Below are 23,847 nucleotides of genomic sequence, written 5' to 3'. Positions count from 1 at the left end.
AGAGCGCTCCAATGCGCCGCACATTGTATTCACAGTGCGTCTTTAGCGCTGGATAAAGGGGCCTCTTACTATAAAAACTTATCTTCACTCAATATGGGTGAACCCATGTTTACCAAGCCACAGGCTACAGTAAGGAGCTGATCAATATGCGGTAGCCTTTCCCATAGTATTGTGCCATTAAACATTCTGAATATTTGCACTCTGAATAGCCCTTTCAAGATGCACTCTAGCCCTTGCAATGTGGGCTGTCTTAAAGACTTCATTTTCAGGGAACTGGCTCTACTTTCCTAGGAATAGAGACACAATAATTCCCACACCACGAGGCGCACATAGATCACCAACAAAAATAAATCTGTCAACGCGATGACGTCAAGGAAAGACTCAAATTTGTTGAGACGGCCGCATTGCATTGTAATGGCTTTGTCAGAAGCTCGTCCACCAAATGCATTACTAATAAAAGCGATTGTGCCGCCTGTACTCACACTTACAAGAAATTTTGCAGTGTAAGTTGATTTACGATGGGAGTAGGTTAGCAGACAACACGTCACACAGCTTGACCGTTCAACTGAAATTTCTGTACTGTCTACGACCCTTCTTATACGACTGTCAAACGCGCAAAATAAAGTGCACTTACGAAGAGTGTCACTTGCTAAAACTGCACTCTAGCACTGCTAAACGGCCCATTGTAGGTGCACTCGCCAAAGTGCGCACTCAGGTCGGAGTGCGTTCACAGAACACACTTCGACGGCCGAGTATATACGTAGCTTCGACGGCAGTAATTTTATCCGCACAAAATACATCATGTTACAAAATGTGAATATAAGTCGTTTTTACCTGTTGAAGATAATTTTTATCTGTGCAGTGATTAGCAAGCACTGTGCAGACACTAGCAAAGCAGCTCCAAACAAAAACGTCAGACAATCATGTACGCAACTCGCAAACCGGAGCGTCGTGCAGCACTGTGGCGACGCCACTTTCGTAATGGTGGCGGTTCGCGTCGTTCGTTCGTGTAGCAGGCCTAGTTCGTTCCCCATTGGTAGAAATTATACCTGCGACGTCGTTTCACCTTTCTGCACACCACTGTCTCAGCTCTCCGTGTTCCTCCCAAACTATTTTCCTATCCGTACGTTTCTGTTCATATCTTCTTGCTCTTATTGACTGCAGAAAGCCCGCCGGAAGATCTTTTGCATCGTGTTTTGCCGTAACCGTCTGTGCAGTGTACAGTGAACATCTTTGCAGTGAACGCGGCGGCAAAGCTGCCATAGCAAGGAAGGGACTACGTGGAACGATGAAGAGACGCGAGCCCTAATTAGGATTTGGGAGCACCTTTTGCCGCACCTCCTCCCGACCAAGAGAAACCTGGAGGTGTACATGGCGAGGGCCGAACGGCTCTGTGCCGTCGGCATTAGCAAGACCACCAGGGAAATAAAACAGAGAATACAGAACATGGTGAATAAGTACAGGTTGAAATCTCAAAAAATCATTGCGTTTTCATTGACTATTATTAAGCTATTGTTCGTTGCCGCGGCAGTCATAAATTAACATTTTCAGTCGGGTATTTTCAAGCACTGAACAAAAAAAGGATTTCTGTACTCGCGATTGTCTCATGCTATAAACGTTGTGGCTCCCCGTGGGCTTTATTTGATTTCAGACAGCTGACAAGGACAGGCTCTCGAACGGGTTCCCGCGGCATGCAATGGAAGTTTTATTGGAAACTCATCGATTTCTTGGTTCCCTGCCAGTCAACGAGGCAAGCCTCAAGGAGGAAAGCATCTGCAATGCAAATGTCAGTGTCTCCCCTGAGGAGGTACGCTAGAGATAATTATATAGCATTTTATAGTTGATGCAGGTTCCTTTGTTATTCCGGTGATGTAAACAAACAAGCTAAAAGAAATGGGAATACTTGAACAGAACGAATGGCGCATTGATATACATGGAAGAAAGCTGCTTTGCTTTTTTCATATCCAAAAGCGAGATTTCTTTTTGCATGCAATTGGTTTAGCCTTCTCTCTTGCATATCTGTTCTACAGAAGCATTACACGATTTTCTTTAGTGAGATTTTCAACAACATGGTGCATGGCGAAGTAAGGCGGACTGAAGAATTGTGTGGTAACCCCGAAGTAAGGCGGACTGAAGAATCGTGTGGTGACCCTCCAGAAATAGAAGCAAGCAGCGACTGCCTGGAACCAGCCCCGTCACTCGGGAGTCAGCTGCACCACAGGCACGTGCTGCAGTAAGGAGGCGGCTGGCTGCACCGTCGAAACTGTTAGCGCAGCTTCTAGATGAGCAAGGCAGCTTCGCTGCTCACTGGGGGAGCTGCTCACGCTCTTAGTGGGCGTGAGAACAGCACGACGATGCGACTTACTAATCCGCTGCGCTTCTTCGTCCAGGTTTGTCCTCTTACCTCTATGTACGATAAGCAATCGAATATGTGTGCCTGTTGCTTTTACCACGCCCGGGAGTTTTGCTTTCTTTATTTTGTGATTGCTTTGATGTTACAACTCAACTGCTAATGTTGTCCGGTGATGTGGAGCTCAACCCTCGGGCCAACAAGAAAGCCCAGGCTCAACCCCTTACCTGATTTGCCGTCCCATCAATTTGACGATATGTTTGTCATGCTACGAACTATCAACACTCGAACTGAAAAAAAAATGGAAAAGGATCAGATGGATTTAATTCAGTCAGTTCGTGAACTTAAAAAAACGCAGGAGGAATTTAAGAAAAATCTATGCGAGATAGACGACAGACTAACGGAGGTTGAGCACAAAACTGGAGTCTTTGACAGTGTCGCGAAGGAGGTTGAACGTCTTCGCCAGTCGATTGACCAGCTTACAGGCGAAAATAATGAACTGCACTGTAAGCAAGCAGGCTGAGCTTGAAGACAGGGAACGGCGAGACAATCTTCTTTTCTACGGCCTAGCCGACACCGAATCAGAATCCTAGGCCCAGTCGGAAGAAAAATTGGTCAATGTCCTTTCATCCTGCTTGAAAATCCCACCCCCAGAAATTTTGATCGAGAGAGCCCACTGGCTCGGCAGGTATACGTCGAATAAGTGCAGACCAATTATTGCCAAATTCTCATCTTCAAAGGTGAAACAGCAAGTGCTCCTGAATAGTTCTAAGTTGAAAAATGAAAAAATTTCGGTCAGTGACGAGTATTCTCCCGCTACACGTCTTGCTAGAAAAAAAAAACTGGTCGAATTTGGCAAATCTCAACCCTTAACCTTCAAACTTCGCTTCAACAAGTTGTACATAGGTAAAAAGTGTTACACCTATAATCCTTCTGATGACTGTGTGGATGAAATTCCTAGCACTTTTTTTTTACGCCACCGGTTGAATGCTCCGATTCTCTCCAGGAACAGTCTAATGCTTCCGCATCAACCACTTTAATAGCACTACGCGAGAAGCAGTGAATTAAAGTTACCGGTCATTAACCCACTTTCGTTCTTATTCACAAATATTCAAAGCATACTTCCAAAACGCGACAATCTTTGCTCTGCTATCGATGCTTGTGACGCCGACATAATATTGCCGCACTTAGTTTAGACATCACTCTACCGGCGCCCCCGTCCGGTCTGTCTTCGACCTTTGTCGCGCGCCGGACTTCGTCCTCTTCTGCTCGGTGCTAGGGCCTGCCGGCTGCGCTCTGCCCAGTGTGCTCGCCAGGTACTGTTCTGCCAGGGATAGAACGTCCTACCGGCGTCCGTGACATTTTTGGTGGAGGTGTGGGGTACGATCTATGTACGAAGAGGTCCCAGGAACCTCCAGCGCTCAGCCACACCCCCTGGACACGACACCTGTCCACAAGTCAAGCCGCCGCTTGAAAGGCTTAGCCCCCGAGTACAAACCCCTCACCGCGCCATCCCGCAAGATTACCTCTACGGTGGCCAGCCAGACCTTCCAGCAATCTGTGAGTTCGCCACCGCTGCTTCTTCATTCGCCTCGTACGCCCGCGTCGTTTCATGATGACAAGTTCGAGGATGTGGAGGACTGGTTGGACGGGTATGACAGGGTCGCTTAATTTAATCTGTGGGACGAGGACCGCAAGCTTCGGAACGTCTACTTTGCCCTCCAGGACGCCGCCAAGACGTGGTTCGAAAACCACGAGTCCGCCATCCACACCTGGCAAGACTTCCGGCGCCAGTTGCTGGATACGTTCAGCAGCAACGAACGGAGGGAGCGTGCTGAATTGGCCCTGCAATCGAGTGCGCAGCAGCCAAACGAGAGCGTGGCGATGTTCGTGGAGGATATGACCCGGCTTTTTAACCGCGCTGATCCTTCGATGTCGGAAGCCAAGAAGGTGCGCCATTTGGTGCGGGAAGTGAAGGAGCAATTGTTCGCTGGGCTCGTGCGCGATCCTCCGGCCACAGTCGCCGATTTTGCAAAGGAAGCGGCAGGCATGGAGCGCGCCCTGCAGCAGCGGTTTGCGCACTACGGCCGTCCGTCAAACATCACTGCTGTGGAGTGCCACATGCCGAGGCCCGGGGATGAGAACACCTCCCTCCGAGAGCTCATCAGGAGCATCGTTCGCGAAGAGCTGTAGAAGCTTCGCTCTGTGGAGCAGCCTCCTAGTGTCACCGCCATCTCGGAGGCTGTCCGTGACGAGATACGCCGCACGGTGCAGCCCACTCCACCTCCGCAACCGCCAGCGCCCTATGTGATGATATACAGCAAGGCATTGCAACGTCCTGCGCCACCACCGCCGGCGTTCTACTCTCCTGCCCCTACCGCGCCGTCCCACCAATTCCCGCATACGACAGCGCTGCCAGACGACCGCCCACCCGTCACGAAGGCAAACATGTGGCGCACGCCGAACAACAGGCCCCTGTGCTTCCACTGCGGCGAAGCAGGCCACATCCGTCGTCACTGCCCGTACCGCCGGATTGGCCTGCGCGGCTTTTCGCCAGTCGCACCCCTGCCACGCTATGGTGAACGACCTTGCGAGATCGATCAGTACCTAGCGGCCAACGTCCCACCTGCACCCACTGCCCAACGTCAGTCCAGGTCACCGTCGCCTCGACGGTTTTCTTCACCAGCCCGCCAGTCCTACGTCCGGCAGTCCTCCAGCCCGCGCCGCGAAAACTGAGGACGGCGACCCCCGGAGGTAGGGTCGCCGTCACCGGACATAATGACGAACATCCTCCGCTCACCGACGTTAGCATGCGACCCGACCTCCGACCCCACGCCGCGACGACCTTTCGACGCCCAGAGACGCCTTTGCTTGACGCCCCAATTGGACAATCTGAACGACCCTTAAGTACGACGACTTTTCGACGAACGGAGACGCCTCCGCTTGACGCCCCAGCCCGACCGCGAGAACGGTCCACTAGTCCGACCTCCCTCACACAGCGTTTTTCTGAAGTTGACCAAGCTTCGGCTGAAATCCCGGTCATCGTTGATGGCCGCCACGTGACTGCTCTCGTAGATACCGGCGCCGATTTATCCGTCATGAGTCGTGGTCTGACGCTTGTCCTGAGGAAAGTACTGACACCTTGGCCTGGAACGCACATCCGGACACCTGGAGGCCATCTGGTGACACCGCTTGGCGTCTGCACCGCTAGAATAGAGATTCGTGGTGTCACCTTCACTGCCTGCTTCGCTGTGTTGGCTCATTGCTCGAAGGACCTCATCCTCGGGTTAGATTTTCTTCGGGAACACGGTGCGATAATCAACCTCCGCGAACTTGTCGTGACGTTCTCACCTCAGTGTGCCATAGCCGACAGCAGCGAGCCCGACAGGCCTGTTTTTCGCGTGTGTGATGACAATGTCACGCTACCACCACGCTCCAGTTTGTTTATTACGGTGGAATGCTCCAACCCACGCACTCCTCACGGGGTTGCGGAAGGTAACTTGTCGTTACTGCTGAGTCAACAAGTCTGCGTTGCGCGGGGTGTTACTTCCCTCCGCGGACTGCGAACGCAACTTTTTGTTACGAACTTTAGCGCCTAATACCGCCACTTGCCGCAAGCAACCGCCATAGCCTATTTCGATGAAATTAGTGACTCAGTCTCCCACTGCGCCTTGTCCCTCAACGATACCCATGCATCGACGTCTGACGCCCCCGTTATGACTGACGTGAACCCCGACCTACCCTTACAAAAATGGATATCAACTTTCTTTAGAATTTGTATTAACATTCTATTGACTCTAGTAACCTTGTAGTAACTTTTACATTCTATCAACAATTGTTCATACAACGTTGGTAGAAGTTACTTCTTTGTATGTACTCCTGTCAATAGAAAGTTACTAGAAACTAATTTTTACATTTTATGTACCTTTGTCAATACAAAGTTGGTAGACTGTTACTTCTTTGTATTTACTCCTGTCAATAGAAAGTTACTAGAAAATCTGGGCGCAGTTTGACACGTTGAGAGAAGTAAATGAACAAACTGCATGGCGTTCGAGGTGATTAACACTATTTTTTTCGCATAATCGTGACGACATCTTACCTGATTACATGGTGGAATCTGTTGCAGCTAGTCAACAATTTCACTATATCGAAAAGCGACCAACATTATTCGCAGCAAATGCGTTTGGAATGTAATCAGGATATGGGAAAACGTTTTAAAACAAAAGGTATATTCCATTTTAATACTTTATGTACTTTACGGACTGTTGTGAGCAGAAATACTCTAGAAAGTGACAAAACATTTTTGGTCATGCAAATAGATGCCTCAAGTCATGTACTGTAGGCGAACACTTCAAAGCTATTAAAACAACCTTGAACACGAAACAAACATTACACTCACATTCCCTTAGCCGAGCATATTCTATTAACATTCGTTGATAGGAAGTTCATACAATTTCCTTACTGCTTTCTATGTACTGCTGTCAGTAGAAACATACTAGACACCGACAGAACGTTTTATAATGAGAATAAATGCCTAAATTAATTAAGTACTCTAGCCTAACATGTCAATGCAACTAAAGCAACCTTGAACACGAAACAAACATTTGCAGTCACATTTTCTTAGGGCATATTTTATCAACATTTGTTGATAGAAAGTTCATACAATTTTCTTACTGCTTATATACTGCTGTCAATAGAAATATACTACGAACCGAGAAAGCATTTTGGTGATGCGAATAAACAATTAAAAGCCTAAAATAATCAAGTACTGTAGCCGACAACTTCAAAGCGGCAACTTAACTAACCTTGAAGACGAAACAAAAATTTGCAATCACATTCCCATAGCCGAGCACGCTGTGGATTTTTAGAAATTTCAGTTCAATTTTCTCAATACTACCTTTACTGCTTTCGCATTTTCGAGTGCGGGGAAAAGGGCAAAGTTCATAACAGAACATTTATCCCGAAATTCAGAAACGTGCCTTGAATTGAAGACATTTAGTGACAATTTTTGATTGTATGAAGTCTACGAAAAAAGTTACCAGCAAACGAAATAATTATGGTACAAAGTGAATGAATTCATAGAATACTCAAGTATTATTGCCTCGCACTTCAAGGAAATTAAAAGAACTTTAAGAAAAAATAGGAGCTAGTGACATATTGTGTTACATAAGCGCAATGATGACTTCCTTACAGCGAATCAGTTTCGCTGATGGCTCATTCTACACGAAAACAATGCTTTCTGCTGCGTATTCGTCCTTAAATTCTGTACTCAGGCAGTCATTAAACAGATTTAACATTTCTGAACTAACAAAGAATTTCAGCAGAGCTGTACAACACACTTACAACACAACACAACACAAGCACAACACAAGCACACTTTCCCTGCACACTGCCCGCCATGCAAAAGTGCCCGGTACACTATGCCACTCCACGTGGGAGCGCCCAATTTAAACCCTCGCACTACCCTCCTCCTCGAGCGACCAGCAATGGCTGATCGCACGGGACTGAAAAGCCCGCGCGAAAAGGGCCGCACCGCTTCGCGCTCTGAGTAAATTCTGTGTAACGTGTGCAGGCTTACAGCTTCGAGAACTCAAGTTGCTTCGTTCCTCGGCGACTGTACATGCGAAATTTCAGGCAAGGCAATATTAATTTTTATTCATGTTCGGCGATACTATACTATAAAGGCCGATACTATAAAGAGAAGTATAGAGAAACAAAACAGGTAACAGCGGCCCGCTGTACTCAACTGCGGTAACAAGGGCTTTGCATGAGGAAGGTGCACGGCAATTGGAGCACTATAAGCCCTCATTCTTGACTTGTTACATTTTTCGCTAGTACTGAGCCACAGAGGAGCTTCCAGTATGGAAAAAGCTAGGGTGAGAGCAGCCCCCACTTTGAGCACCGCTAAAGCACAGGCGCAGTGCCTCTTCCGCATCTTCACTTGCATCTCCTTCAACGCAAACACGGTACGAAGCTGTGGCGAGGGAAAACGTGGTGATAGCTGTATTTTCTATCTTCCCGTAATGCAATGACTAAGGAATCCTGGAAAAAAGTGTTGGGTTTTAACGTAGTCAGACGGAGTAGACGCGCGAAAGCATGTGTTCATTCTTCGCCTTTTCTTACTGCCATCAGCGGACGTGATGCCGAGCCGAAGACCGCGTAAGGCCGAGGCAAAAAGCAATCAAGGAAGCACACAAAAAGACTACGGTAGCGCGACTGTTGGCGGGGCTCGCTCGAGCAAAGAGCGTGCAAGGTGTCCAATGACGTGATATAAACACACACAAAACAGAGGCGATGCTGCAGCGCAGCCTTGAAAGTTTCGCGCGTCACGCTAGAGCGGCGTACACACACACACGTACACTAAATCGCATGAGCCAAGCTGTGTAGAGTACGCTAAGCCACACAATATGCGAAAATAAAAACCGAAACCAGTAGCGTTTGGCAACATCATCATCATTCCTTATTCTGCGACGCAGTTACGGGGAGCTGAGTTATAGCCTTAGAACAAGGCAGACAGTGCAGCCGTGCAGCGGCTGCGGCTTTCCTGGCCCCAGATGCGTCGCCTGTAGCTGCCCGGCATGCTGCCCGGTTTTCCAAGCTTTCGTTCGCAGCGGCGCCAGAAACAGATGGTTGTGAGAAGTCGCATTTTTTCACCTCAATCATTCCAATTTGCTGACTTTGTAATTGAAACAAAATATTTTGTCGTTTAATGCAACCAGTTTGTGGCAAAAAGGGCTTTATCGATTCTTTTTTTAATGCGTGTAAAGTTAGGCGACATTAGCGCCACCTTTCCGTTCGCTGGCGGCGGATTGCGAGTCTCATGTTGGCCGCGCGCTACACTATCTTTTTTAGGACGCTGAAACGACTCTCTGTTGGCGGGTGCGACGGTTGTGAAGTTCTGGGTGCGTTTCTTCAGTTTGTTTGTGTTAAATGTGCTGCCTCGTTAGGGTTGTGGTAGTGTGACTGAACTCGGAAGGTGACAGATGGCTCCAGTGCTGCGGAAGACGTTCTTACGCGCACGCAGTGCTCAAAAACTGCTCTGACGTACTGCACGCAACCACGCCGAGAGCGGCCGGCGCCCGATGCCCGATAGAAGAAACGGCTTGCCGTGAACGTTGACAAATGTAAGTACAGAACTGGAAAATGACTTCTGCGATGTGTCGGGGGTATGATTGAGGGCTGCGAATGCATTTGGGTTGGTCTTCACGCCTTGTTCGCAGTGAGGTGCAAAATGCGGGCACCACGCGATCGTTTGCAGAGAGAAGGTGTTCTGACACGCTCGCTTGCCAACTATGCAACTTTTAACCCGCCGCCTCACGCTCTTTGCGTCAGCTCCTCGGCGCACGAGTTATGTGATAGAATTTGGTTGCACGCCGAGAACTATGGGGTGCTGCTTGATTCGTTATTCCGAGTGAACAGGAGCAGCGCGTGAAAAGGAGACCATAAGAACGAAAAGTGCTTGTAGCGGCGTGCGTCTTTTGATTCTGCTGCCTGAGTGTTTACTGGATAAGGAGCATTGCCCGTTCTACGTCGCAGTCACATCAAGTGCTGTGTTTCTTGATAGTTCTGGTCAACGAAACGACGATTAAAAATAGCAGAACCATTCCATTGCGGTGTAGCTGAGGTAATCGCACAATGGAAGGTTTGTTGTCATTTTATTTTTTTACGTTCACTACATTTATGTCATTCCCTCATTTTCAGTCTGAAGCGATAAAAGTATAACGTGATTCGCGAATAATAGCTTTAAGAAAAGTATGACAAGCTTTGTAAACCATTTTTTTGCTAACTATTGGAGGCATAGGTAATTAATCATTAGCCTCCACTCATGAACACATTGGACTGAACAGCTAGAGGTTGTAATGGGATGTGCCTTCTGTGATGTTTATGAAAGCATGGCTCTAATGCAGCCTTTCTTCAAATGCACCTGCAGTCAAGCCCTGTACAGCTGCTCCACCGGTATCATCACGCTACTTTTGCACCAGCTTTCATCTGTCATCGAGCCAATGCTACCTCAGCCAGAGGCAAATGACATCAAGACCTGCTGGTTCAGCCTATCAGCCATTGACACTGGATATCAAGCATGTGCCACTTGTAAAAGGATAGGTAGACAAGTGGGTATATTTTCCTTGTCTTTTTTAGCCTGCCAAAAATCTTCTGCTCCAGGCTCCCTCTCTCTTTCGTTTTTTTTTCTTTTAAAAGAGGACCAAGAGAAAGGGAAAAGATATTGCGGGCATCATGAAAGCACTCCCCTAGTCAAGTGCATTGTGTTATATAGTGTGAAATGCTTTTTATAGTTTTTTCCCTCATGCCTCTCGTGCTTGGAAATCTTGACCACAGTATAGACCAAATTAAAACAATTATCTGCTTCATGACCTTTATACAGCAGTCTAAAAGCAGCAAATAAATTTTATAGGTTTACTTCAGCAGTACCTACCTCTTACAAGGTATGGCATGTTTGAAGTGAACCAGTGATGTGATAGGCATGGCCTAACGGGCAATGCATAATTGAATATTGGCGTTCAAGTGGAGCGCTCTGCTTTAGAAGCATATTTGTTGCTAGCATCAATAATTGATACCTTACCAGGTTATCCTTGCATTACATGAAACCCTGTAAAGCTTATATTTTAGCTGTACGGAAGAAAGGTGCTTATTCGATATGTCATGAGCATTGCTGAGGTTTTCTTTCACACTCCCTTTGTCACAACTGACTGCACTGTACAGTTGAAATGCATTTGGAATTGAGTATTGGTGCATTGTTATTTTTATTCATGCCGACGTTCAGTTACTGATTGCATTACACTAGCTGAGCCTAAGTCAACAAATATTGCTGTGACCTTAACAAGACCCCTGGCTTTACTTGAACCGATGCATTTGATGTTGCCTTTCTCCCGTGCCATCAAGGTTTGTAATAAGCTGTGTAAATAACTTAATTTACTTTCTCGAGGTATTTGGCAGTCGGTGGCGGGCGTTTGGCTGGAGCTGATCACAGCTTTATTGCAGAACTACAAGGACCAAGCGGATGGTATCACCTGCGATGCATATCATCTTTGAAGCAAGACGGAGCATGCCTGGAAAACCACTGCGCAGCGTGGTCACTATCACCAGGGCATCGTGCTGAGCGCTTCCTGCCCCGCCCCCGCCGAATTCCAGGAGGATAAAAGGCGCTGTCAACGAGCACTGCGCGCAGTCCGTGGCGGGCGTTTGGCTGGAGCTGATCACAGCTTTATTGCAGGTGAGAGTTGTATTTTTTGCACTCTCAGATTTGCCTTTTGCCCACCACCGACTGCGTTTCTGTTTAATCGTTTTATTTTGTGACCATGTCAACTTGCTTCAAATGTTCGGAAGTACTGTGCGATGTCAGTGCACGTTAAAGAACCCCAGGTGGTCAAAATTTCCGGAGCCCTCCACTACGGCGTCTCTCATAGCCTCAGTCGCTTTGGGACGTTAAACCCCATAAACCAAACCAAACCAAATGTTCGGAAGCATTGCCCTCCGAAGGCAATTAATTAACATGTTCGGGTTGTGATAAGGTGTTTCATTATAAAAAAAATGTTCAGGGGTTACGGCAAAGTCTGCTGCCGAAAGAGTGTTTGAAGCATACGCTGACTGGTGCTGTCCGCAGTGTGGCTTACAGAGTGGTACAGATTCAGAAAATGAAAAGGCTAGCTCGTCAAGAACTCTTGAGGAGCTCTTTGCCAAGATAGAGAGCTTGTTGCCGCCGCCGCGGTGGCTCAGTGGCTATGGTGCTCGGCTGCTGACCCGAAAGACGCGGGTTCGATCCCGGCCGCAGCGGCTGGAATTTCTTTGGAGGAGAAATTCTAGAGGCCCGTGTACTGTGCGATGTCAGTGCACGTTAAAGAACCCCAGGTGGTCGAAATTTCCGGAGCCCTTCACTACGGCGTCTCTCATAGCCTCAGTCGCTTTGGGACGTTAAACCCCATAAACCAACCAACCAACCAGAGCTTGTTGCCAATTAAGGACGCCATCAGCTCACTTTCTCGCAGAGTGGATGAGTTGTTGTTGCTGAAATCTAATGTTGAGTCGCTGGGAGAATCAGTTAAAGGTATACACGCCTCTATTTCTTTTTTCTCTGAGAAATATGATGACTTAGTTAAATCCACTGCTGAACAGCAGACCACAATCCAGAAGCTTCAAGATGAAGTGCTTACTCTGAGCACCACAGTGACGGGCCAAAATGAACAGCTACTGCACCTTCAGAAAGAGATTAATGACATGGAACAATACAGTAGGCTGCAGAACTTAGAAATACAGGGGTTCTCTCTTAAGCAAGGTGAGCAGGTGTCTGAGGCACTAAAGAACTTGGCAGAGAAGCTGAAAATTGAGCTAATTGATTCAGATATCGAAGCAGCTCATTGTCTTCCGCAGAAAAAAGAAAAAAAAACCAATTTTGCTGGTGAGATTCACTTCTGTCGCTGCAAAAGAAAAATGGATGAGTCATCGAAGCCAGATCACGCCCCTAGTGCAAAAGGGAGAGCTATCTGAAATGTACTTTAACGACAACCTCACCACATCAAACAGGAAACTGCTCTGGGAGGCTAAGCAGAAAGGCAAGGCAAGTAATTTTAAATTTGTTTGGGTCAAACATGGAAAAATCTTTGCTAGGAAGTCCGAAGTCTCTTCTATTTTTCGAATCCATGATTCTACTGATTTAGATAAACTAGTTTGAATCATGAACTGTACCTTTTCCCTTTGCGCCAATATTGGTGAATTTTGTAACTTAGTCTCGCCAAAGGTAGACGCATTCAGTGTAGTTCATGTAAACATACGCAGCTTACGAAAACATTGGAATGAATTTTTGGCTGTTGTTGACAACACTAAGAATACCATAGATGCATTCATACTTACAGAAATTAACATCCCTTCCACACTTCTCTCCTCTTTTTCGTTACCCAATTATTCTAGTTTCTCTTTCACACGCTCAAATCCGATAGGCGGCGGAATTCTTGTTTTCGTTCACAGCAAATGGAATGCTTACCCTTTAAAGTCAACATTTTGCTTTGCTGAGTGTGTTGCATTGCAGATATCACTTTTAAGTTCGGAGGTTACACTTCTAGGAGTTTACAGGCCTCCTTCCCAAAATGTGAAAGAATTTCTTTCTGAGCTCGACAATTTTTTGGGCTCCCTATTGCCAAATCATGCTATATGCCTCATTGGAGACTTCAATATTGACACCTTGTCACCAGCACGTTCATCTGTTTGCGAGTACCTCAACACTTTGGCAAAACATGGTATTGAACCAACGATAAAAGACTACACAAGAGAAGAGTACCTGGGAAAACATTTCGTAGCTTCTTGTATCGATCACATCAATATAAGAGCTCCGTTTGCTCAGAATTTCTCTTCTGTGATTACATACAAATTTTCAGATCATTACTTTGTAGGTTCTCATATCCTTTTTCCTTCTTCAAATAAATCATGCCTTAATAAGGAGCAAATTTCATATACAGACACTGCCACATTCGATAAACTTATAGCCGACTTTAACTGGGCCTCTTTCCTCGAGGAAGCGAATTCTTTTAACGTATACGATATATTTGTGCAGGTTGTCAGTTCCATAACAGCCTCATCACAAAAGGTCAAAGTGATCAAAAAACGTAACCCAAACCTTCCTTGGTTAACAAGGGACATTCTAAAGGCCATTGCAGAAAAAGACGCCCTTTGGACACGTTGCAAGCGTTCTCCCAACAACACACGCCTCAAAGATAATTTCAGGTTATTTAGAAACAAAGTTACTGCCATTATTCGAGCCTCGAAACGTAACTACTTCAGTTCGGCTTTCCGTAACAACCAACACTCTTCGCGTAAAACTTGGTCAACTATCAATTGCCTTTTTGGACGAAACCCTAAACAATCCATTAGCGATGCATTTGCCAAATCCTTCAAAGACCTTCCCTCTGCTGCCTCTGAGTTTAATGCATTTTTCTCTCAGGTTTCCAGGAAGTTTCCATTATCCCACTATGAGGTTCCTCGGTCTTTATATTGCACAGCTTCTTCAGCTTTTCTCCCCTCTATTACACCTCAGGACCTTCACAGCATAATCTTTAGCTTCAATTCGAAGAAAGCCGCAGGTATTGACAATATCAGGATGAGTGACCTCCAACGGAACTTCACGAAACTGCAGTCGGTACTTCTTTTTATGTTGAATGGTTTTATCACTGAATGCCTCATTCCACACAATTTAAAAGTTGCCATAGTTAAACCGTTACATAAAAGTGGCTCTTTAAAAGCTATTGAAAATTACAGGCCTATTTCAATTCTACCTGCGATTGCGCAGATTCTTGAAAAGCACCTATTCCGAGTTATGTACAGTTTTGTTTTCACGAATAATATCTTATCAGAGGCACAGTTTGGTTTTATTGAAGGTAAAGGAACTGTTCTGTTATTAGAAACCTTTACTGATATCATTTACTCATGCTTTGATAATAACAAATTCGCATGTGGTCTGTTTTTGGACGCTAGCAAAGCTTTTGATTGTGTTCGGCATGACCTACTGCTAGAAAAACTTGATGTGATGGGCTTTAGGGGTCCTTTTAAAGATTTGCTGAAAGAATATTTTTCTAATCGGGCTCAAGTTGTTGAAATAAGCGGGCATCGAAGTTCTGAATCATTTTTGTCGGCAGGTGTTCCACAGGGCTCTGTTTTATCGCCTTTGCTTTTCAATTTATTTGTAAATGATTTATCAAATGCTGTCGCAAAATGTTACATCTTTCAATACGCCGATGACACGTTATTGTTGTCAACAAATACTTCGTTGCCTCTGGCCATGGATGCTCTTAGAACAGATGTGGTTCTTGAACTGGTTCTTAAACTGGTGATGAACTGATGAACTGGTTCTTAAACAATTCTATTGCAATTAATCAACAGAAAACTAAACTCATTTGTTTTCGTAATCCTCATAAAAAGCTTTCTTTTGTTGAACCATTGTTTTTACATTCTTCGCATTGTCTTAATTGTTCTTGCATTCCAATTAATTTTTCAAATAGTGTCAAGTACCTTGGTATACTTTTTGACAGTGATATGTCTTGGAACAGTCATCTTACCCTAGTATGCAACAAGCTTCGTGGTTTATCATGTGTACTATACAATGTTCGCTATTTATTACCTTTTCAGACTCGCAAGCTTATTGCACATGCTCTCATTTATGGGATTCTCAGATATGGAGTCACTGTTTATTATCATTGCTCAAAGACTTGGCGAATGAAATTAAATGCGATACTAAAGAACATCCTTCGATCCGTGGCATACAACACAAATGCTTCACCTGATTGCAATTTGTTTTCGCTTTTACAGCTGCCCTCTTTTGATGCCCTCTTCCATCATGTAGTCATTCGTGCTCACTTTTGGGAGAGTACATTTTTGGTGCCTTTCATTCCTGTTCGTCCTTTTCGACATCATCCCCGTTTTACGGTACCTCGCTGCTGCACTCACTATGGCCACTTCACTCGTAATTATTACATACCAAAAATGTTTAATTCTCTGCCTGATTCAATCTTTTCAGTTTCTTCGTTGTCTCTATTAAAGAACTTCTTAAAAACACATATGTCGGTAAGCTAAACTGTTTCTTTGTTCTTGTTTGCCTTAGGTATTGCGGTTTATCATTGTTTGCTTGCTTTGTAACACCTATTGTTTAATATATCTGTCTTTCATCGATTGCCGAGTACTGCCCTACAAGCCTTTATGGCTTGGGCAGACTTGTCTTAAAGATTGTATTCTGTTCTCTGAAAATAAAGGTGTTTATTATTATTATTTATTTATTGCTGCAATTAGTGACAGGTAATTTCCTAAAGAACAACCTAAGTGCACATTTTTATCTTCTTTGGAACACTTGTTTGCTTGTTTCCCTTGTATTCTTAACTTAAACAGATATGAGCAGGCCTCAGCACTGGAGGGATGTGCTTCGGGACAAATAAAAAACTACCAGTCCAGCTGCTCCCTTAGGGGCACGTTTCTGAGGCTTTTATCGCTTGTAATTCTATGCAGCTTCACTTACAAGTATTGTATCTGACGCAGTGTGTGCCTTAATATTTTGATTCATTTGCTTTAGAGTGTGCCACTCTTGCCCTGACGAACTTGCTCACCTTTGTACTCTTTGTTCATACATTTTCCCCTAACACCTGGTATAGCTCCAAATGATACATTATCTACAGCAACATGTGCATTATATTACAATGTCTTTGTGCCATCACTTTTGAAAACAAAAGCTGCCTGAATTTTTGTGCAGACAAATCAGAAACACAAAATAATTTTCATATTTGATGGCCTGCATGTTATCTTCATATGACTGGAATGGCTAAATATCTCTGTGGTAGCCTAATTAGGTGTAACACGTTAATGTCAGTTCCTGTGAATATCATTCAGTCTTCGAATGTGGGGGCAGAATTGAACACAACAGCATGTTATAGCTTTTTCTTGTTCAAGGACGCATTACATATAGTTCTAGTCTTGTGACTGCTGCTTATGCTATTACTCAGCAGCCTTATCAAACTCGCTCGGAGTGCTGCATTTTAGTGCACATTTAACTGATTGTTGCTTCTCCGTGTTTGATTCTATTAGAAGTTACTATAACTGTATACTTTGAATGTTTTCTTGTGCAGTTCTCTTGCTGCTGCATTCTGCCATGGAGGAGGCTACCTGTTCGTGCGCACGTCTCATCACTAGGACGCTACCTCTTCCGCTGGTGATGCAGACAAGTAACGACAGGGTTAATTGGAGAGGCATGGGAGAGGCCTTTGCCCTGCAGTGGGCATAGGCAGGCTGATGATGATGATGAACAACAAGCAGGCTGCCTGATATTGAGGACAAGTGTCAGGATAGTGCACCAACAAAGTTGCTTAAGCATTTCTGTGCTGATGCATTTTTATTAAAATCAGCTCATAGCTTAATATCTACATCCATGGGGACATTTAGCATATGTTTGGCATCTGTTTGACTTTTAATTCGCTAGTGTTTGCAGCCTTTAATGTTGGTCTTAAGACAGTGTAAGCATTGTTTCACTGTGTGGGATTTTTTAGCTGTTTTGGAGAGATGTGTGTATATGCATGCAGTTTTTTTCCACGGGTTTGTTATGTGGCTCATGGAACTTTCATGTTACAGAAGAAATTATTTCGTTTCTGTGTTGTACAGGAAACTGAGCAGTATTTATATGCACCAGGTGTTTCAGGAAAGAATAAGTAGTTTTCAAAAATATGGCTTTTGCTGCAAAATATTACCAGTGTTAGCAGACACCAGAAAGCCGGTGAGGTGTATTTAGTAAGCTGGTTAACTAATTTCTGATAATTAACTTTTTAACTAACACAGGTTTCCAACTGGTTGCAGTTAGAGACTTTTAGCCAGTTGTTCGTAGTAGCCATATCAGTTTCTGGAATGTACAAAACATGATTACTTTCGCAGCTGTGGCTCGACAAAATTTGGCTGCATCGTGCGAAAATACATGCGCTTTTGAAAGCACACAGGGAAAGAAACCCCTCCAGTGCATGTAACTGCTACAAATCTCTAATGGCAACTAGACGCCTAACTCTGATAGTGAAGGAATCATATTCTTAGCGGTAAGAAACAGACACAACACCAAGATACACACACACAGGACACCCGCTAGACTTCAACTATCTTTACTGGACACTTGTACGACATAAATATGTATCACTGAGCACACGCAGGTGCCTCGTCATCTGCAACAGGTCTAACTACACCCTCCCCTCTCCTCCAAGGCATACGGTTGCGCCGATAAACAATCTCTTTTTCTGGCAACGCCAGGGAGGGAGTGCTTACACACGTCACCCGCCTCTTGAATACGAAAGACTTCGATAATTTCTCTTTCTTTTTTCTCGGCTCCCAGGCCTTTCGTATTCAAGAGGCGGGTGACATGTGTGTAAGCACTCCCTCCCTGGCATTGGCAGAAAAAGGGATTGTTTATCGGCGCAACCGTATGCCTTGGAGGAGGGGAGGGCGTAGTTAGACCTGATGCCGATGACGAGGCACCTGCGTGTGCTCAGTGATACATATTTATGTCGTACAAGTGTCCAGTAAAGATAGTTGAAGTCTAGCGGGTGTCCTGTGTGTGTGTGTCTTGGTGTTGTGTGTGTTCTTACCGCTAAAAGTATGATTCCTTCAAGCCGTTACCAACTAGCCCAACTTAATGTTTTAACGAAGTTTCTGATAGTGAAAAGGTTCATTAATAAAAATTAGCTAACCAGCTTACTACGTAAGAATCTTCACAAGTTTTCTGGTGCCTGCCAACACTGGTAATACTATGCTGAAAAAGCCATACATTCATCTCAAAATACCTGTTTTTTGAAAATTACTTAGTCTTCCCTGAAACACCTCGTATATATGTAAGAAAAACCTAACGGGATTTAATTGACGACGTTTTGGTTGGAGGGCCAGCCGTTTTCAAGTGTACTACAGCATTTGAAGCACACAGCTTTTGTTTCGAATGCTATACTATACTCGAAAAAGGCTGGTCCTCCAGCCGAAACATCGTGAATTAAAACCTGTTACGTTTTTCAATTGCTGTGTGTCAGTCATTGTTACTCAGAGGGAACTGAGGGGAAGTGTGCCGAAGGCAATATTCTGTTCCTCTATTGTTCTCCATAAAATATTCTGATGCATCATGCATGTGTTGTAGCGCGTATGTACACTTGTGCACAATAAATGTAATAATTTGCATTTTGCTTCTATTATTCTTTCAGCACTCCAGGATAGTGTTCACAAAATGATTTTGAAGTGATAAAACTATGTTGGTAAAAGTGTTGTACTGTGTAGTTAGCATACACTTTTCCAAAAGTTGATGTAGGAATTATACTTTCTTCGTACTTGAGTCGTTTGAATAACGGTGGCCAATTGTCGGAAGACCGTTGATAGGGTGTTCGTAGACATTGTCGGTATGTGGTTGATAAGAAGTGTAAAGACTTTCTATGTACTTGAGTCTTTTGGATAACGGTGGCCAATTGTCGGAAGACCGTCAATAGGGTGTTGGTAGACATTGTCGGTATGTGGTTGATAAGAAGTGTAAAGACTTTCTATGTACTTGAGTCTTTTGGATAACGGTGGCCAATTGTCGGAAGACCGTTAATAGGGTGTTGGTAGACATTGTCGGTAAGGGGTCAGTAGGAAGTGTATACAAACTCGATAAGGGGATGATAGGAAGTATAAAGACTTTCTATGTACTTGAGTCTTTTGGATATCGGTGGCCAATTGTCGGAAGACGGTTGATAGGTTGTTACTACAATGTACAAAGGCGTTTAAAAGACTTTCTATTCAATGTTGATAGGTTCTATTAACAATTGTCGAAAGACTTTCTAAAGAATGTTACTAAAAATTTTTGTAAGGGTAACCGCCGATCAGAAACACCGCCTCCACATGATCCTCGACTCTTTTCGTGACTGCTTTGCGACCACTTCTAAAGTTCGGCAAACATCGGTCGCTAAACACCGCATTGTAGTGGATGAAGGCGAGAGGCCTATACAACACCACCCCTATCGAGTGTCTGCGAAAGAACGGGAGGTGATTCGGAAAGAGGTTGAGGAAACGCTCCGCGACGAGGTTATCCAGCCGTCAACAAGCCCGTGGGCTTCGGCCGTTGTGCTGGTCGCCAAGAAGGATGGCACTCTCCGATTCTGCGTCGACTATCGTCGCCTCAACAAGATTACTAAAAAGGACGTTTATCCGTTGCCCCGAATTGATGACTCGTTCGATCGCCTGCGTCATGCCCGATACTTTTCCTTTCTTGATCTACGCAGTGGGTACTGGCAGATCGAAGTCGATGAACGTGACCGTGAAAAGACCGCGTTCATAACCCCCGACGGTTTGTACGAGTTTAAGGTGCTCCCCTTTGGCCTGTGTACCGCTCCTGCCACCTTTCAAAGAATGATGGACACTGTCCTGGTTGGCCTCAAATGGCAGTCGTGTCTCGTCTATCTTGATGGTGTGGTTATTTTCGCTGCGACCTACGAAGAACATCTCAAACGCTTGAGTGCAGTATTGACCGCAATCCGATCAGCTGGTCTATCTCTAAAACCCGAAAAATGCCACTTCGCGTACCAACGGCTCAAGTTTTTGGGCCATGTTGTGACACCTGAGGGTGTCAGCCCCGACCCCGACAAGACGGCCGCTGTAGCTGCGTTCCCGACTCCCACTGATAAGCGAGCTGTGCGCCGGTTTCTTGGCCTCTGCGCATATTACAGACGCTTCGTGCAAGACTTCTCCAGGCTGGCTGAGCCTCTCACACGGCTGACAAAAGACGATCAGCCTTTCGTCTGTGCACAGGAACAGCAGGACGCCTTCGAAAAGCTCCGCAAGCGCCTACAAACAACGCCCATTCTTGCCCATTTTGACGAGGAGGCGGATACAGAACTTAACACCGATGCCAGCAACATTGGCCTTGGTGCAGTCATCGTCCAGTGGCAAGATGGTGTTGAGCGCGTGATTGCTTACGGCGGCCGCACGCTGTCTCGGTCCGAGGCGAATTACTCAACCACTGAAAAGGAGTGCCTAGCTGTTGTGTGGGCGATAACGAAGTTCCGGCCCTACTTGTATGGTCGCCCGTTTCGGGTCGTGAGTGACCACCACTCACTGTGTTGGCTCGCGAATCTTAAAGACCCCTCGGGCCGGATAGCTCGTTGGAGCCTTCGCTTGCAAGAATTTGATGTAACAGTTGTCTACAAGTCGGGCAACAAACACAGAGATGCAGACTGCTTGTCCCGTGCTCCTATCCCGTCCAGCTCTGATGACCTAGAAGATGACCCTCTATTTATTGGTGCTCTGACCACGTCCGCCCTCGCTCAACAACAGAGGGACGACACGGAATTGCGGCCACTCATTGATTATCTTGAGGGTACCGCCTCGTTACCGCCGTGTCTATTCGCGCGTGGCTTGTCGTCGTTTTGCTTGTGAGATGGCGTCCTCTACAAACGAAATTACGGCCCGACGGACTCTGGGGACCTGCTCGTGGTTCCAACGGCGCTCCGCACTGACGTTTTGCAGGCATGCCACGACGAGCTTCCTTCCGGCCACCTCGGATTTTCTCGAACGAAAACGATTTTCTCGAACGAGGCTGCCCACCGGCTGGCTCGGCAACGAACCTGCGTGCGGCAAGAAGTCGATGCTCACCGCTATAACCTCCGTCACCGCGAAGTCATTTTCCAGCCTGGCGATCAAGTGTGGGTTTGGAGCCTCATCCGTCTGCGCGGTCGCTCCGAGAAGCTTTTGCGCCGTTACTTCGGCCCCTACGAGGTACTCCGCAAACTCAGTGACGTTACGTATGAAGTGCGCCCGCAAGGGAGTGTTCGTTCTTCCAGACGCCCGCCGACATCCGAAATTGTGCACGTCGCAAGACTCAAGCCATACCATGCCCGCTAGGACGACTCTCACCACGTTCAGTGCCTGGGATTCTGTTAACACCCACACGTGGCTCCCCCTCACTTTCAGGCATCGAGTCGATGCCTTTCCAGAGGGGAGGGGCAATGCCGCACTTAGTTTAGACATCACTCTACCGGCGCCCCCGTGCGGTCTGTCTTCGACCTTTGTCGCGCGCCGGACTTCGTCCTCTTCTGCTCGGTGCTAGGGCCTGCCGGCTGCGCTCTGCCCAGTGTGCTCACCAGGTACTGTTCTGCCAGGGATAGAACGTCCTACCGGCGTCCGTGACAATATGTATTACTGAAGCTTTGTTGTCTGCGACGGTAGACAGCAGTGAATTGTTCGACTGTAAAAAACGCTACAACGTTTATCGGCGCGACAGGGGTGCTATGTGCGGCGGAGGCATACTTATAGCTATCTGCGATGCTTTCTTGTCGCTTCCTATTCACTTCACAAACGCCTTAGAACTTGTGCTAGTTGAAGTTCGCACGTGCTCTAGGAGATTGATAGTAGGTGCTATCGTCCTCCGTCCTGTTCACCCACCTTTACTGACGGCCTTCATGACGTCATTCATGTGGCTACATTCCGGTACCCGAATAATCCTTTCATGTTACACGGAGACTTCAATTTTCCCAATATTGTGTGGCCTAATGTGCGTTCCTATTGAAATCTTTTTTCTAGTGAAGCTCACAAATTTTTGAATTTGTGCAGTGATTTCAACTTGTCGCAGCTTGTAATGTAGGCAACTCGAATTACGTCTGCTACTTCTAACATCTTAGATTTAGTGCTCACCACCTCACCTGATCTTTTCCAGCCCATATCGTATCTACAAGACTTAAGTGATCACTTACTGCTCCATTTTTCTTTTACCTACACCGTGCCTCACCAGACCAACTACAAGAAATATATCCGGGACTACAAAAATGCTGATTTTGATGCAGTTAACCATGAACTGCCTGTTTTTTTTTAGACGATTACGTACCCAGCTTTCATGACCACTCCGTGAACGCCAACTGGAATTTCTTTACAGAAAAAGTTTCATCGTTCACCGATAAATATGTTCCGGGCATACTCATCGCATCTAACCGGCAATCACCATGGTTCAGTCAAACGTTGAAAAGGCTCAGTAACAAGGAAAAACGCATCTTTCGAACGGCAGAACTAACCGGTTCTCAAGATCGTTGGAATGCTTATCAGGCCGCAGCTACCGAATACAAAAAAGCACTCAAGCTCGCCAAGGATTCATTTTTCAATACTACATTACCATCTCTTTTAATTAGTAACCCTAGGCAATTTTGCAACATCGTTAACAAAAGAGACCATACTGCTATCGCCCTTAAGGACTCAAACGACGCACTTATCCGGCCTGATGAGTGCGCGAATGTTCTGAACTTTGTATTTGTCTCTGCTTTTTCAAAAAATGCGTGTTCTGTACCACCTACTTCGAATCAGGCGTACAACAAGGCTCTGTGTTGGGGCCTTTGCTTTTCCTAATATGGTTTGGTTTGGTTTATGGGGTTTAACGTCCCAAAGCGACTGAGGCTATGAGAGACGCCGTAGTGGAGGGCTCCGGAAATTTCGACCACCTGGGGTTCTTTAACGTGCACTGACACCGCACAGTACACGGGCCTCTAGAATTTCGCCTCCAAAGAAATTCCAGCCGCCGCGGCCGGGATCGAACCCGCGTCTTTCGGGTCAGCAGCCGAGCACCATAACCGCTAAGCCACCGCGGCGGCCTTTTCCTAATATGTATCAACGACTTGCCTATTAGCTTATGTTCATCAATTAACCTTTTTGTAGATGACTGCGTCATATACCACGAAGTAAACAGTGACGCTGATGTAACTCTTCTTCAGTCCGATATTGATCATGTTCTTGACTGGGCTAACACCTGGAACATGGAACTAAACCTTACGAAATGCAAGCACAAGCGTGTTTCTCGTTGTAATACTTCACTGCCCTCGTATCATCTTAATAATAGTAGCATCGAACCTGTGTCTTGTAACAAGTATCTAGGCGTATTTATTTCTTCCAAACTTTTTTGGAACACACATGTAGATTATATAACCAACAACGCTAATAACATGCTGGGCTACTTACGCCGCAATGTTTACCTTGCTTCT

The 23,847-nt window shown here is 45.8% G+C and overlaps 3 pseudogenes; 2 read left to right on the top strand and 1 right to left on the bottom strand.

Moving 5' to 3' along the window:
* LOC149361925 (uncharacterized) overlaps positions 1-23,847 on the bottom strand; it is a 125,552-nt pseudogene that overhangs the window by 69,012 nt on the left and 32,693 nt on the right.
* LOC149361928 (uncharacterized) lies at positions 1,372-2,484 on the top strand (annotated as a pseudogene).
* LOC149361927 (uncharacterized) lies at positions 2,513-3,390 on the top strand (annotated as a pseudogene).

Source organism: Amblyomma mixtum, chromosome 2 (assembly GCF_055824585.1).
Source record: "Amblyomma mixtum isolate Tamu chromosome 2, ASM5582458v1, whole genome shotgun sequence".
In the NCBI taxonomy this organism is placed as follows: Eukaryota; Metazoa; Arthropoda; class Arachnida; order Ixodida; family Ixodidae; genus Amblyomma; species Amblyomma mixtum.
Note: the sequence above shows the minus strand (reverse complement) of the source record. Positions and strands in the feature narration are given on the sequence as shown.